This window comes from Gossypium hirsutum, chromosome D09, assembly GCF_007990345.1.
Source record: "Gossypium hirsutum isolate 1008001.06 chromosome D09, Gossypium_hirsutum_v2.1, whole genome shotgun sequence".
NCBI lineage: Eukaryota > Viridiplantae > Streptophyta > Magnoliopsida > Malvales > Malvaceae > Gossypium > Gossypium hirsutum.
In genome coordinates this window covers 25,155,113-25,172,229 of record NC_053445.1, presented here as the reverse complement: position 1 = coordinate 25,172,229, position 17,117 = coordinate 25,155,113, and the positions used below count along the sequence as shown (strand labels likewise).

The following is a 17,117-nucleotide window of genomic DNA, read 5'->3' as shown; positions in this document are numbered from 1 at the left end:
ATCGTCGAGGTTCTCACCTCATATGGGAATGGTTGTATTGTTTATTGGGAATGAAAGAATAGGTTGATAAGTTCACAAATTATAGTGCGACTCCTCTTGTCAGTTCAAAATTGGACCACTGTCTCCTTTTAAACACCCAAGGTATCCTCAGCTTTAGAGATTGAAGGTGTCATAGGAGAAGGTTCCACTTTGAAGCTATTTGGGCTGAAGAACAAGGTTGCGAAGATGATATCCAGAAGGAGTAGGGCACATATGATTTGGTTTTAGTGGAAGACGAATTAGGTAAGGTGTTTAGGAAACATCATGATCGGTATAAAACCAATGTTGGCAATTTCTGTAAACATATTGATAAGTTGAAATGCGTGTTCAGGATGATCAGGTAAAATTTAACGTCTTTAAGTCTATGCGATTTCCTGACTCAATGGATGATTGCTCTACAGTATCTGATTTAGAGGGTTTAATAGTGGAGAAGGAACTCAACTGTGTTGAGGACCCACTGGAAAGAATTTTGACATTGGATCCTCCAAATGATAAAGAGGAGGATGAATACTTAGCTTTGCTAGAAGCTAATGAAAGGGGATTTAATCCGTAATCTCGTTTTGAATTTTTGGAGTTAGAAAAGAGGGACTATTCCCAACCAAAAACGTCGATCGAGGAGCCACCTAAATTAGAACTCAAGGTATTACCTTCTTATTTAAAATACGTTTATTTAGGTAACGCTTCTAGTCTGCCTGTGATTGTTTCAGCAGAATTGACCACTAAGCAAGAAGAGAAACTTATCTTAGTTCTAAAACAACTCAAGAAGGCCATCGAAGGGACCAGAGCCAATATTCATGGCATTAGTCCATTTGTATGCATGCACAAGATTATCCTAGAAGATGGTAAAAAAGGGTCTATCGATGGACACTAGAGACTGAACCCCATCATGAAGGACATAGTAGAAAAAGAGATCATCAAGTGGTTAGATGCAAATATCATCTATCCCATCTCAGACAGTTTATGGGTAAGCCCGGTCCAGTGAATGCCAAAAAAAAGAGGTATCACGGTTGTAGAGAACGAGAACAACGAGTTGATACTGACTAGAATAGTTACGAGATGTAAAATCTGCATTGATTACCGAAAGCTGAACAAAGCGACTAGGAAAGATCACTTCCCTTTGCCGTTCTTGGACTAGATGCTGGATAGACTCACAGGACAAGATTACTACTATTTTCTCGATGGATACTTAGGGTATAATCAGATTACAGTAGCACCAGAAGATCAACACAAAACGACTTTCACTTGCCCGTACAGTACGTTTGCATTTAGACGCATGCCATTTGGTTTATGTAATACACTTGCTACATTTCAAAGATGTATGATGTCTATTTTACTGACATGGTTCAGAAATATTTGGAATTTTTTATGGATGATTTTTCAGTATTCGGAGATACTTACGATGATTGCTGAGCCAATCTAACTAAGGTACTAAGGCGATGCGAAGAAACGAATCTCGTACTAAATTGGGAAAAGTGTCATTTTATGGTACGAGAAGGAGTTGTTCTAGAGAATCGGATAACGAGACATGAGATTGAGGTAGACAAAGCAAAGGTAGACGTTATTGAGAAACTCCCAGCTCTAACATCTGTAAAGGGTTAGGAGCTCTTTGGGCCACGCCGATTTTTATCGAAGATTTATTAAGGACTTTTTCGAAGTTGCTAAACCCTTATGCAAATTATTGGAGAAGGACTCTATATTCAAGTTTGATAAGGAATGTTTAAAATCCTTCAATGATTTGAAGAGTCAATTAGTCACGGCACCCATAATCGTCACACTAGACTGAGATTTGCCATTCGAATTGATGTGTGACGCAAATGACTTCGCAATTAGAGCTGTCTTGGGCCAGCGAAGGAACAAAGTTTTTCATCCCATCTACTACGCAAGTCAAACCCTAACAGGAGCTCAACTGAATTATACGGTAACAGAAAAAGAGTTACTTGCTATTGTGTTTGCTTTCGACAAGTTTTGATCTTATCTGGTAGGTACCAAAGTGACAGCCTATACGGACCACTCGACAGTTAAGTATTTACTTGCGAAGAAAGATGCTAAGCCAAGGCTGATCTGATGGGTACTTCTACTTCAAGAGTTCGATCTAGAAATTCAAGATCGAAAGAAAGTCGAAAATCAAGTAGCAGATCACTTGTCCAGATTGGAGCCACAAGAAGGGAATTCTCCTCTTATACCAATTCAGGAGACGTTTCCAGACAAACATATCCTGAAGGTAAATCATGTCCATAATACCCCTTGGTTTGCTGATATTACTAACTATTTAGCTTGTGGTTTGATGCCAATTGATAAGACGTATCAACAAAGGAAAAAGTTTCTTCACGATGTGAAGTACTATTTTTGGGAAGAGCCATATGTGTTTAAAAAGTGTGCAGATCAGATGATCAGGAGATGCGTGGTAGAAGATGAAATAGCAAAGATTTTATACCACTATCAGTCAGCTCCAAGTGGGGGACACTTTGGAGGTACACGTACAGCAACCAAAGTATTGCAAGCCAGATTCTTTTGGCCAACACTTTTCAAGGATGCATATGCTTACGTGAAGAGCTGTGATCGATGTCAAAGGGTTGGAAATGTCACCAACAAAAATGAGATGCCTCAAACAAACATCATTGAGGTAGAGTTGTTCAATGTATGGGTTATTGACTTTCTTGGTCCTTTTCCTCCATCGTGCGATCACAAGTACATACTAGTAGCAGTAGAATAGGTGTCTAAGTGGGTCGAGGCTGAGGCATATCAGACAAACGATGCAAAAGTTGTGATAAAGTTTCTGCAGAAGCATGTGTTCACAAGGTTTGGAACCCTAAGAGCTATCATCAGTGATGAAGGATCCCACATTGTGAACAAGTAGTTAAAATGTTTATTAGACAAGCACAGAGTGAAACACAAGGTTGCAACAGCTTATCATCTTAGACAAATAAGCAAGCTGAACTGGCAAATAAAGATATCAAAGGCATACTTGAGAAGGTAGTTTGCCCAAACCGACGAGATTGATCCACAAGATTAAATGATGCTTTATGGGCTTACAAAACAGCATACAAGACACCGTTACGGATGTCACCCTATAGGTTGGTCTGTGGGAAAGCCAGCCATCTACCATTGGAGTTAGAGCACAAAGCTTACTGGGCTCTTCAATGGCTTAATTCGGATCCTAAGCTCGCGAAAGAGAAACGAATGTTCCAACTCAATGAGTTAGAAGAGTTTCGAATGTTCTCATATGAAAATGTCAAATTACTTAAAGAAAGACTCAAGAAATGGCATGACAACCACATTCGAGTTCGAGAATTTGAAGCAGGTCAGCAAGTCTTGTTGTTCAATTCTAGATTGAAGTTCTTTCCAGGTAAGCTAAAATCACGTTGGTCCAGTCCATTTACGATTCACCAAGTCTATGCATACGGAGTTTTTGAACTCCAAGGTAATGGAGGTAATTTCCGAGTTAATGCTCAGCACCTGAAACATTATTGGGGAGATAAAATTGAACGAGATAAAATCTCGTTCATTTTATCGGATACTTAATTTTTCATTTTTCTTTTTGAATAAATGATTTAGGGTATATTTTCGGGTAAAGTATGTTTAAATAAATTCTGTCTAGGAGATTGGAACTTAAGCGAGACCATTTGTGACCCCTCCAATCTTTCCTGGGAATTTATTTTGACATAATTTTCTAAGAAATTATCCCCTAAATGGAAAAAAAAATTTTAGTTTGAAATAAAAAGGTCAATTTTGATCCAAGTTTTAATTTGCCACTCAATTTTAAATTTTCATTAAGTCTAGGGACTTACTTGAATTATTTTTAAAATTTAGTCGCTCTTTTCGTAAATAATAAAAAAATAGGTGCCTTTCTTTGTGAATATTTTCAAAAAGCATTTAGAATAAATATCTTTAATATTATTAATAATTTGATAAACTTTAATATATAATTATATTATTTATAATTTATATATTAATTTTTATCGACTTAGCTTAGAATTAGAATTAATTAGGAATTTCTTTATTTCTGCACAATAAAATAAGAGGTGGGAATCAAAAGTAAATATGGACAAGTAGTAAAGTCTAAAGTGTGGCAATAGGTATATACATGTCTAGGATTGGATTTAGAAGAGCTTGGTACTTAAGCAGTCAAATTGACTCACCTTCTCTTTTCTGGAGTCCTACCTGGTGTATAGTATCTATTCGCTTTAAACAATGAGGACATTGTTCATTTTAAGTTGGGGGACCAAAAATTGAAATTATTTCCACTCAGAATAAAAATTTTCTTTTAATTATGAATATGATATATTTTTTTTCAATAAATTTGAATTTTGTTAAGTATGCTAAATTTAAGTATGAATAAAGTTTGATTATTTCAATAAATTGTTATGTTAGCTTAATAATGACATGAAATATATTTCTAATAAAGCATGCAAATCATACCACAAAATTTTAGTTCTTTAGGAAAGTTAGACTCGCATGAAAGTTTAAGTCTTTAGAATTGACTTAGTAGTTTCTTGAGGCAAAATCTTAGGAAGCATGGAACGTTGAAAATGATTTAGGCAACTATTGTTTGGACCGTTTGAGCCTTTCAAGCCAACCATGATGAAATTTTTATCCTTTGAAACCCAACTTTGAGACTTTATGACCTAATTTTATTTGAACCCTTACTAAGTTAGCCATCACTTTTCTTAATTATCTTAAAAATGTCCCAAACATTAGACTCATTACTATTCAGGCTATTCTTTGAAAATAAGCTTGGGGGAGTTGCAAAGAAGTATGAAATGCTCTAAAAATTGCAATACATGCAGTAAGATACTCGGAAAAAAAGCATATGTACTTGAAGGAAATTGCACTAAAGAGCATGTGAAAAGGAAAGAAAAGTTGAAATATTGAAGGTAATTATTTCGAAAGGTCCGATACAAGTTGAGTCTAGGGTTTTTTTAAACCTAAAATTATCTATCTTTTACCTACCCCTAAGCCCAGCCACGTTACATCCTTGTTAAAGACCTATTGATTCAAAGTTCGAATGTTACCTACATTAGTGGAGAAATATTGCTCTATTCAACATATGAAGACATTAGTTAAGCTTAATGATTGCAGTTTAAGTTTGAATAAGGGATTAAAATCAAATTGGTATGGATAACATGTCTTTATTAAGAAACATTTAGTCTAATTTTGCTAATGTAGTAATTGTTTAGATTAATTTGAACGATATATATACTTAAGTAGCATAATTATCAAATTTCTTGTTTTTGAGCATAAGTATATTAATTTCATGATTTTGGGAAGAATGTTGTTCTGAAGGATTTTTTCAAACAGTGTTTTCGAGAAAATTCTTTACAAATTTGTGCAATACTCGGGACGAGTAATGAATTAAGTTTGGGGGTGTTGAAACACGAAAATTTATGTGTTTTTACATGTCCTTTTTAACTTAAAATCATGCTATTTCGGTTAAATTCTTGTCGAAAAATAATTAAATGTTATAAAATAATTAAATTATGTTAAAAATATGAACACGGTGAATTTTAATTAATTTTATAGTTAATTTTGATTTATTTTGAATATTTTCGACAAATTCGCACAAAGGGCGAAAATTGGCTCGGCAGACAATGTTCGAAGAATAAAACCAAGAAGCAATTTGAAGCATCGAGGAAAATTTATTTCTAGCCTAAGACGGTCCAAAAATGTGTGTTAATTCATAATATAATTAGTTTTAATTTATTCCCAATTTAATTTTGGCTAAATAAATTATTATAAATTAATTATGAAAAAAAGGGTCCAGTTGAACCGCATTGGTTGAACCGAATCTAAGTGAACCGAACCAGCCACCAATTGGGTTGCCCAGAACCGTCCATATGCTGACCCAAATCAACATTTTAGCTGACTAAATAAGCTTGCAAAGAAGCCCTTGAAGAACTTTCAACCTTGCATTCAAAACCCCTCCAAAAAATGTGGCTTTATGGATTTTGCCCAGGCTATTTTTAGCAAAGTTGAATCTCTCAACTTTGCCATGTGAGTGGCCGGCCAAGGGTGGTCTCTTTGGCTGATGGAATTTGATATTTTTATCAGCCACAATCAGCTATAAAAGCCACCCCTTGCTGATCATTCAACTCATCCCTCACACTCTCATTCTCTTTTCTCCTCTCTCACTTTCTCTCAACTTTTCCGTCCCATTTTCCCTTTTGTTCAAGTGCCAATTTCTTCTCTTGGGAAAAAGGTCCTCATCAGCCATTTTTGAGCATTAATTAAAATGCTCATAAGCCACCTTGATAGCTGAGGACAACGGGGAACGAAGAACGGAGAAATCAGTTAAGCCACAGAGAAACATTAGATTTGCTTCTTGTTCCCTATCTCTTTGAATTTCGTTATTGTTTTGACAAACATGTTTATAAATATTTATGCTATTGAAATGGTTATTTTAATCAATCTGGCTTGAATTTAATCCATGTTGGGTTGATTATATTTTGCTTACTTGAATTATTGAAATTGTGTTTGTGCTGTTATAGGCCTCAGTAAGATGCTTGATTAAGTAAAATCATGCCTAAGTTATTCTTGCAATATTAATTGTTAGATAAATAATGAATTAATTATTGAATCTTAATGAAATTGTAATTAATCAACACAATACTTAATCAATGCATGTTTATTCTTCTAAGGTAGCTGAAGATAATTTAGCATTGTATTTGGCGATGCATATGCCTTGTATAACTTGCAAGATTATTGTGATTAAACTGTTTCAAGGTAGAAATACTCTGTTACCTCACTTGATCTTTTATATGCTTGTGAAGATTGATTAATCGCTTGGATTGACATTGAAAAATGTTCAAGATATTGATTAATTTAATAAGTATGTATGATCAGTAGTTAGCAAATTACCGAGTTGCCGTGAATTTGTTCGTAGCAGTATAAACATATATTTAATAATTCTAAGTTAAAGGAATGTAATTAATCCAACACAATTATATCATCTTGATTAAACCTTATTTGAAATTGTGCATTAGAACCTTTTTATTTTTTAAATTTTTTTACTTAGTTTTTAACCTTTAGTTTTTAATCATCTTTAAACCAAAATATTTTCCATCACCAAAGTGTTTTAACATTAATTTCATAAATATTCCCTTTCACAGACCCTATAGGTACGATAACTCTACATTTACTTGTCACTTTATTACTTGTTGCGATTGTGTACACTTGCACATTTTCATCGTTCCAATGGCCAATGTGCTAAGTGTTGGCATGTTTGCAAAATGATCATTTAGGGCATGGTTTGATATGAAATTTAGTCAAGTATAATTTGAATTATGACCCATTTTGTATGTTTGAATGTGAATTTGGTTTGTAGTCAATTATGGTATAATATGGTATGGAATAAAGCTAGATATATATGGATGAAGTATGGTCAAATATATATAAGTTAGATATGTGTGTATTTGGGATGCATAAAAACAATGGTTCAAATGATAAATTCTAATGTCATGGTATAAGTTAAGTATGATATGTTTTAAAATGGTAGCAAGGTGATCAATTATACATATGTGTTGTTAAGTTGAGTGCTTGCTTTTGAGGTGCCTTTTGGGCATATTGGTTGTATAGATAAATACCATATTGATCTAGCTTTATTATGCTTGTTTTAGGTGCATTTTTTGAATGCTTGAAATAGGTGCAAATAACTTGTATGTATGAACATGTTTTGGGTGAAAGAAATGGCTTGGATTTGACCTATTTCTTGTCCATATGGCCTATGACACGGGCATGTGTCTCAGCCGTGTGTGACACACGACCATATGACATGGTTGTGTGTTCCCTGTAGGTTTTAAATGTTGCTTTTTTGAAAGTTACACGGCCTGGCACATAGGCGTGTAAGGCCATTTCGAAGGTTACACGGCTTGGCACACAAGCATGTGGCTTGGCCGTGTGATCCAACTCAGAGAGTTACACGATCATGGACATGGGCTGGGACATGGTTGTGTGTCCCTATTTTGAATGTTACATAGCCTGAGACACGGGCATATGTCTTAACCGTGTGAGTCACACGGCTTGGCCACACGGCCGTGTGACCCCTGCAGTTTAAATTTTTCTAACTGTTTCCTTAATGTTTCAAATGTTTTCAATTTAATCCTGAATTGTTTCTAAAGTGTTTCTAGGGCCTCGAAGGCTCGATTAAGGGATGATATGCATGTGTATGAATGGAATTTTCTATGCTTAATGAAATGTTTAGAAATGAATTTTTTGATGATACGATCCGTAACCCAATTCCGACGACGGATACGGGTTAGGGGTGTTACAACGTGCTTGAAGAATAATCTTTTCACTAGTAATCGCATCAATAATAGTTCTAGCAGTGGCTAAAAAGGGTAAACCTAAGATTATAGGTGCCTCAATATCCTCATCCATGTCCAATACAACAAAATCAATAGGAAATATAAATTTATCGACTTTCACAAATACATCCTTAATAATACCCTTAGGATATCTATTTAATCTATCCGCTAATTAAATACTCATCCTAATGGGTTTGGGTTCCCCGGGACCAAGTTTTTTGAACATCTTATAAGGCATGACATTTATACTTGCCCCCAAATTAGCCAAAGTTTTTTCAACATTTAAACTACCAATGAGACAAGGAATAGTAAAAGTCCCTATATCTTTAAGTTTGTTTAGTAGTTTGTTATGGAGAATGGCTGAGCAAACTACATTGAGCTCTACAGTCGACAAGTCCTCTAACTTCCTTTTATTCGTTAATAGTTTATTTAAAAATTTTACATACTTTGGCATCTGTAAAAGGGCTTCAACAAACGGTAAGTTAATGTGAAATTTTTTAAGAGATCAAGAAATTTACCATATTGTTGTTTTATATGGTCTCTCTTCAATGCTGCTGGAAATGGAACTCGTGGTTTATAGTCTTTAATTACTGGCTTATGCTCTTTCTTACTTTCCTCAACCTCATCACTTTCCACAACAGCTTCTAGCTTTGACTTCTTTTTAGGCTTGACTTACCTCAACCTCATCACTCGTGATTGCGTGGATGGTCAGTGTTGCTAGGTAAGCTACCTTGTGGTCTTTCCGAAACAAGTTTGGTAAGCTATCCAATTTGATTTTCAAGCCCTTGAATCGATGCTTGCTGCTTTTTTAGAGCCGTCTCAATGTTTTGAAATCAAGTTTCTAACACCAAAATAAATTTAGCCAACATCTCCTTAACGTTTGGTTTCTTCTCTCGCTAATAAGGTTGCTGTAAACCCAGAGGGGGTTGTGACGTTTGATTACCTTAAACACCTCAATAGAAATTTGGATAGTTCTTCCAACCTGCATTATAATTATTGCTATAGGGGTAATTTTGAGGTCTAGAAATATTACCCATAAAGTTGACTTGCTCATGCTCCATGCTAGAACCTAAGGGAAAATATACTGAATTTAAACCATCAATTTTCTTACTTAGAAAAATTTATAGAAAAATTAGAAAAATTTAAACCTTGACCGCCCCATTCGCATCACATTGCATCACTACATTTACCTACTTAGAAAAATTTAAACCATCAATTTTCTTACCAAGAGCTTCAACCTAATTTGCTAACATAGAAAATGCATCAATATTAAAAATATCAGTTGCTTTAATCGATTTTGTTCTCATGACTTGCCATTGATAGTTATTCATTGTCATGTCCTTAATAAATTCTTGATCTGCCTCAGGTGTCTTATTACTCAATGTTCTGCCAGACTACTTCAATTAGATTCCTAGTCAAGGTATTCAAACCATTATAAAAGTTTGAACTTGTAACCACAAAGGTAACCTATGATGAGGGCACCTTCTCAAAAGATTTTTAAATCTCTCCCATGCATCATATAATATCTCCAAAACAATTTGAGCAAAAAAAGAGATGTCGTTCCTCAACTTAGCTATTTTAGCTAGTGGGAAGTACTTCAACAAAAACTTCTCGGTCATCTGATCCCAAGTCGTGATAGAACCTTGTGACAATAAATTCAACCACTATTTTGCCTTGCTCTTCAAAGGGAATGGGAACAACCATAAGCGTATGGCGTCATCAGTAGCGCCATTGATCTGAAATGTGTTGCAAATATTTAGAAAGTTGGCCAAATGAGTATTTAGATCTTTATCTTGCAAACCATCGAATTGAACATACTGTTGTACCATCTGAATTGTGTTCAGATTTAGCTCAAAATTGTTTGCAGCAATGGTCGGTCTCACAATACTCGATTTAGCCCCAATCAGAGTGGGCTTAGCATAATCATACATAGTACGAGGAGCAAGACCTGCAGGAGGTAGCTGATTATTTTTATTATCACCCATCTCTATAGTAATATCCTTTTCCTCTTGATAATCTACTATAGTCTGTTGATTTTTCCTTGCTTCTCTAACCTCTCTACGATTTTTGCGAGCAATCTTTTCAATCTCACTGTCAAAAAGTAACAGTTCTGACGGGTTTCCTCTAGTCATAAACCAAAAGAACCTGTCAAAATCAAATAAACAAAAAAGATTAGAATATAAAAATTAAATTAAAAACAAAAATATTAAAATAAAAATAAAAGTGGCTAAATTAATAGAAATAAAGTTTTCCGAATATTTCAGTCTTCGACAATGATGCCAAAAATTAATTGTAGTACTAAACCAACTAAAAATATGACTAAGCCAAGTGCACCTATCAATTAATAGTGTAGCTACAATGAGTAAAGATATCATTCCCACAAGGACTAAAAGTGTAACACCCCTTACCCGAGACCGTTACCGGAATCGAGCACGAGGCATTACCTAACTTAACTTACTAGTTCGGAGTATAAAAATTTACTTTTAAAATTAATTCACTCACATTTATTCAATATACCCCTAAAAAGAGCCCTTGAGACCCTCAAACATGCAACGGAAACGGTTCAGATCCAAACTGGGAGAATTAAAATTTTCCGAATACTTAGACAAACTAAAATAATTTATTTCACTATTCACAATAAAACTGTCCACTTGTGTAACAGTCACTAATTTAATTATAACTCAAGTTACAATACTCAAAATTTAAATCAGTAAACTTTCCCTGAAACTAGACTCATATATCTTCTTATAATAAAATTTTCAGAATTTTTGAATTAGCCAAATAGTACAGTTTATTCATTAAAGTCTCCCCTATTTCACTGTCTAACAGTCCTGACCAGTATTCATTAAAAATAAATGATCTCATTGTACGGGTTTCATATTATGCTCCCTCTTGTTTCTATTGAAAATAGGCTCACTAAAGAATCTATAAAAATAAATTATAACTCATAATTCTTTCTGTACAATTTTTAATGATTTCCTAAATTTAGAACAGGGGACTTCAAAAACCATTCTGACCCTCCCTGACTAAAATTCAAATATTACAAAATATAAAATTCCTTTGCTTACACTGTTTCTTTCATGTGAAAATAGACTCAATAAGCTTTAATTCTATATCTTATTCACTCTTTAATTCCATTTCTACTATCCTTGGTGATTTTTCAAATTCACGTCATTGCTGCTGTCAAAAAACTGTTCCATTGCAAATTTTTACTCTTTTATAATTTCTTTGTATTAACTATCATTTAGGCATACATAATACCAAAACATATTCTTAAATAGCCATTTCAATACCTAATCATTATCGAGTATTTACATGCAATTCATTATCCTTATCGTAAGGACCCACACACAAAATGACTAAGTCCCTATAAATGCCATAACTTAAAACGTTTCGAATCACAAAATACCGAGATGGTCTGTTGATAGTGTGAAATGATCTCCGACGTCCTTACGATACCCGGATTGGCTTGGCGATTCTATAAAAAGAAGGAAAATAAAGGGAGTAAGCGTAAAGCTTAGTAAGTTTACAAGCAAGTAAATAACAACATTCATCATAAATGATTATACTCATAAATTATCATCAAGTATAATGATCTTTACTTCTTTACTTACTTTCTTACTTTTTTACTTACTTGCTTACTTAAATAACTCATGATTATAACTTACTCCTCCCTTACTGAAATTTTCTTCTCAACTGATAACCAAGATATTCTTAACCCTTATAACTCACCTGAATCTGTTTATTATGCTTTTACCTGAACTTTCAAGTAACATAGTCTATTTACTAGCCCATTGAACCACTTGGAATACTAAGGATACTCGGGACTCCTGTCTGATAATAACATGCCATGTCCCAGACATGGTCTTACATGGGATGTTTCCTGTACTGCAAATGTCATATCTCAGATATGGTCTTACATGAGAGTTCTCATATCAGTGCCCATGCCATGTCCCAGACATGGTCTTACATGGGATCTCATCCCCTAATGTCATGACATTTGTATCCGATACATTCCTAATGTTTCAACGGGACTTTTTAATACTGATTCTCTATCATCTCATTCTTGATTCAACATTAAATAATTTCATGAAATAAGTACATAATTGCTGGAAAATAACAACATTAATGATAATTAGTGAAATATTGTATTAGTTACTATAAACTTACCTCGGTACAAAATACGATCAAATCTCTAGCAACTTAGTCCTCAACCTTTCTTTTCCCCGGTCTAACTCTAGATTTCATTCCTCTTGCTCTACAATAGCAAATTTAGCTTATCTAATACTCACATTTATCAAAATAGTCCTTGACTCAAACTTTGGAAAAGTTACAATTTTGCCCTTAAACTTTTGCATATTTACACTTTTTCCCCAAAGCTTGAAAATTAAACTTCATCCATTGTTCTTATGTTTTATAATATACTGAATATTTTTCCCTTCTATGGCAATATCAAATTCCCACTCTAACATTTACTTATGAACAGTAGGTATTTTTCCCTATTGTGTCGTTGTACTTGTTTTCACTTAAAATCACCTAGAAAAAGTTGTTTAATATAATTTCAAACTTCATATTCTACCATAAAACATAAAAATAAACACATTTCACCTATGGGTATTTTTCCAAATATGAACCTTAACATGAATTAATGGTAACTAAGCTAAACCGAGCTACGAGGACTTAAAAACGTAAAAAAAACCTTAAAAACGGGGTTTGGATGCACTTACTATGAGCTTGAGAAAGTGAAGAAACCCTATCTATGGAGTCCCTTGAAGTTTCGACCCTTATGGAAGAAGATGAGCACATTTTGCCATCTTTTTCCCTTTTAATTCTTTTTATTACCAAATGACTAAAATGCTTTTCATTAAAACTTTAGTTATTTTTATCTAAGCATGCCCATTTTTGTCCATGAAAATCTCATGGTCTAATTACCATTTAAGGACCTCTACTTCAATTTTGCACTTCAATTAAATCATTTATCATCTAAATCTCATATTTACCCACTTTTACAATTAAACCCTAATAGGCAATTCAGACATGCAATCGCTGAAATTTCTTATCGGTATTCTAGCACATGCATCCAATCAATTGGTAAATCATAAAAATTAATCACAATAAACTTTTCTATCTCAGATTCATGGTTTCGCAACCACTTTTTTACTTAGGCCCTATATCGGGATGTTGCATTTCTCCCCCTTTAGGGATTTTCGTTCCCGAAAATCTTACCTGTGAAGAGATTTTGGTACTGTTTTCGCATAGTCTCTTCAGGCTCCCATTGAGCCTCGTCTACCCCATGTCTATTCCATAATACTTTCACAAGCGCAATACTTTTTTTCCTTAGTTGCTTGACCTCTCGAGCTAGGATCTTTACCGGTTCTTCACCGTAAGTCATGTCTGGCTGAATCTCAACCTCTGTATGAGAAATCACATGTGACAGATTTGAACGATAACGGCGTAACATAGACACATGGAATACGTCATAAATCTTCTCTAACTCAGTCGGTGAAGCTAATCGATATGCTAAGGGCCCAACTCTTTCAGTCACCTCGAACGGTCTAATAAAACATGGACTTAGTTTGCCTTTCTTGCCAAATCTAAGAACTTTCTTCCACGAGGATACTTTCAAAAATACCCTGTCACCAACCTAAAACTCAATCTCTTTTCTTTTCAAATCTGCATAGGATTTCTGTCTATCTGAAGCTACTTTCAAGCAATATCTAAGGACTTTTACTTTTACTTCTGTTTCTTTAACTAGATCAACCCCGTAAATATGATTTTCCTTAAGCTCTGTCCAATACAAAGGCGTACGACACCTACGTCTATACAAAGCTTCATAAGGTGCCATCTTCAAACTCGACTGATAACTATTATTATAAGTAAACTCTACCAACGACAAATATTTTTCCCAACTACCTTGAAATTCTAAAACACAACATCTGAGCATATCCTCAAGTATCTGAATAACTCTCTCTGATTGACCATCGGTCTGAGGATGAAAAGCTGTACTAAAACTCAACTTTGGGCCGAAAGCTTCCTGTAATTTCTTCCAAAATTGAGAAATGAATCTCGAATCTTTACCTGAGATAATCGATAATGGTACTCCATGTAGTCAGACTATCTCTGAAATATACAAGTCGGCCAACTTGTCAAGTGAATAATCCATACAAACTGAGATAAAATGATCCGACTTCGTTATCTTATCAATCACAACCTATACTGCATCTTTCTTTCTCGGTGTCAATGGCAACCATATCACAAAATCCATGGTAACTCGCTCCCATTTCCACTCAGGAACTAACACAGGCTACAATAAACCTGAAGGTACCTGATGTTCAGACTTTACTTGCTAACAGATCAAGCATCCAGAAACAAATTCTGAAATATCTCTTTTCATTCCTGCCCACCAGCACATTTTCTTCAAATCATTATACATCTTTGTACTACCTGGGTGAATAGACAAAGAACTGCTATGTGCTTCTTGTAAGATATTTCGAATAAGCTCATCATTCTTCGATACACATATCCGATTTCTGAACATCAAACAACCATAAGAACCGATCTGAAAACCTGACTCAACACCTGACTCACACTGAGCTCTTTTAGCTTGCAACTCACTGTCATCTTTCTGAACTTTATAGATTTCTTCAAGAAACATCGGTTTAGCTCTCAACTCAGCTAAAATAGAACCGTCATCTGATAAAGCCAAACTAGTATTCAAAGCTCTCAATGTAAATAAATACTTTCTACTCAAGGCATCATCAACAATGTTTGCCTTACGCAGGTGATAGTTGATCACTAGCTCATAATCTTTAATCAACTCTAGCCATCTTCTTTGCCTCAACTTCAAATCTTTATGAGTCATCAACTATTCCAAACTTTTATGATCAGTGAATATTCAACACTTCTCATCGTACAAGTGATGTCTCCAAATTTTCAACGCAAATACAAGGCAGCTAGCTCTAAATCGTGAGTCGGGTAGTTTTTCTCATGTGGCTTTAACTGTCTGGAAGCATATGCTATTACTTTACCTTCCTACATGAGTACACAACCCAATCCATTCAAGGATGCATCATTGCAGATCACAAATTTTTTACCCGGTTCTGGCTGTACTAAAATAGGAGCTTCAATCAATAATGCCTTTAACTTGTAAAAACTCTACTGACACTTCTCAGTTCATTCAAACTTGACATCTTTCTTCAACAACCTTGTTAATGGGGTAGCTATCATGGAAAATCCCTTTACAAATCATCTATAATAACCAGCTAATCCAAGAAAACTTCTAACCTCTGACACATTTTTGGGTGGTTTCCACTCAACAATTGTTGAAATTTTACTCGGATAATCTTTAATACCATCACCTGAGACAATGTGTCCAAGGAATCCGACTTCTCGAAGCCAGAACCCACTTTTTCTAAACTTGGCATACAACTGATTATCTCTCAGAATCTGTAAAACTGTTCTCAAATGTTCAGCATGTTCAATCTCATCAGGAGAATAAATTAGAAAATCATCAATAAACACAACTACAAACTTGTTTAAGTACGGTCGAAAGATTCGGTTCATTAAGTCCATGAATATGGCTGGAGCATTAGTCAAGGCAAATGGCATCACAAGAAACTCATAGTGACCATACCTAGTCCGAAAAGTAGTCTTCGGAACATCTGACTCTTTAACTCACAACTAATAGTAACTAGATCTCAAATCTATCTTGAAGAACACAGTGGCTCCTCTCAATTGGTCAAACAGATAATCAATTCTAGGTAGTAGATATTTATTCTTTATTGTTACTTTTTTAAGCTGCCGATAATCTATACACAACCTCATCCAACCGTCTTTCTTTTTCACAAAAAAACACTGGTGTGCCCCACGGAGAACAACTGGGCCTTGCAAAACCTTTATCAATTAATTCCTACAATTGAGCTTTCAATTCTTTCAATTCCAACGGGGCCATTCTATAAGGAGCAATAGAAATAGGAGTGGTACCTGGAACTAACTCAATACCAAACTCAACTTCTCTAATAGGAGGCAAACCTGGCAATTCTTTCGGAAACACATCGAAAAACTCACAAGTTACTGGTACTTATTCAATTTTCAACTCTAGATCTTTAGTATTCAATACAAAAGCAAGATAATCTTCTACCTTTTTCTCAAATATTTCTGAGCAGACATAACAGAAATCATGGCAAGAGAACTATCTGGCTCATCTGAATTAACCTGGATAATATCACCGTTTTTGCATTTCAACTCAATGTATTTCTTTTCGCAATTCACTATCACATCATGGGCAGTCAACCAATCCATACCAAGAATCACATCAAACTTATCAAATGGCAATAGCATAAGATTAGTCAGAAAACAGTGACCATTAATCATCAAAAGGCATTTTTTACATACTTTGTCTACTAACACATACTAGCCTAATGGATTCGATAATTTAATCACAAATTCAATAGATTCTATGGGCATGTTCATATTAGGCATCAATCTTATGCAAACGTAGAAATGGGTCGAACCCGGATCAATCAAAGCAATAACGCTAGTATCATAGAGAGAAAATGTACCCGTAATCTCAGCGGGGGAGGATGCCTCTTTGCGAGCGCGAATAGCATAAGTCCTTGCGGGTTCTCTAGCATCATGTCTAGCTGCTGAGTCTCTAAACGTACCCCTGTTACTTGCTCCAACTCCCAGATTCCTCTGTGGTCTGCCTCTAGTGGGTGCATTTCCCGATCTTGCACTCGATATTACTTCTCTTTTAACTGTTTCGGGACAATCCCGAAT

General features: G+C 34.9%; 1 non-coding gene across 1 annotated transcript; it reads left to right on the top strand.

The window, feature by feature from the left end:
• The first annotated feature begins 9,803 nt into the window (after positions 1-9,803).
• On the top strand, positions 9,804-9,910 carry LOC121221452 (small nucleolar RNA R71). Its single transcript, XR_005918844.1, has one exon. It is a non-coding gene; the product is annotated as a small nucleolar RNA R71 (small nucleolar RNA).
• The last annotated feature ends 7,207 nt before the right edge of the window (positions 9,911-17,117 follow it).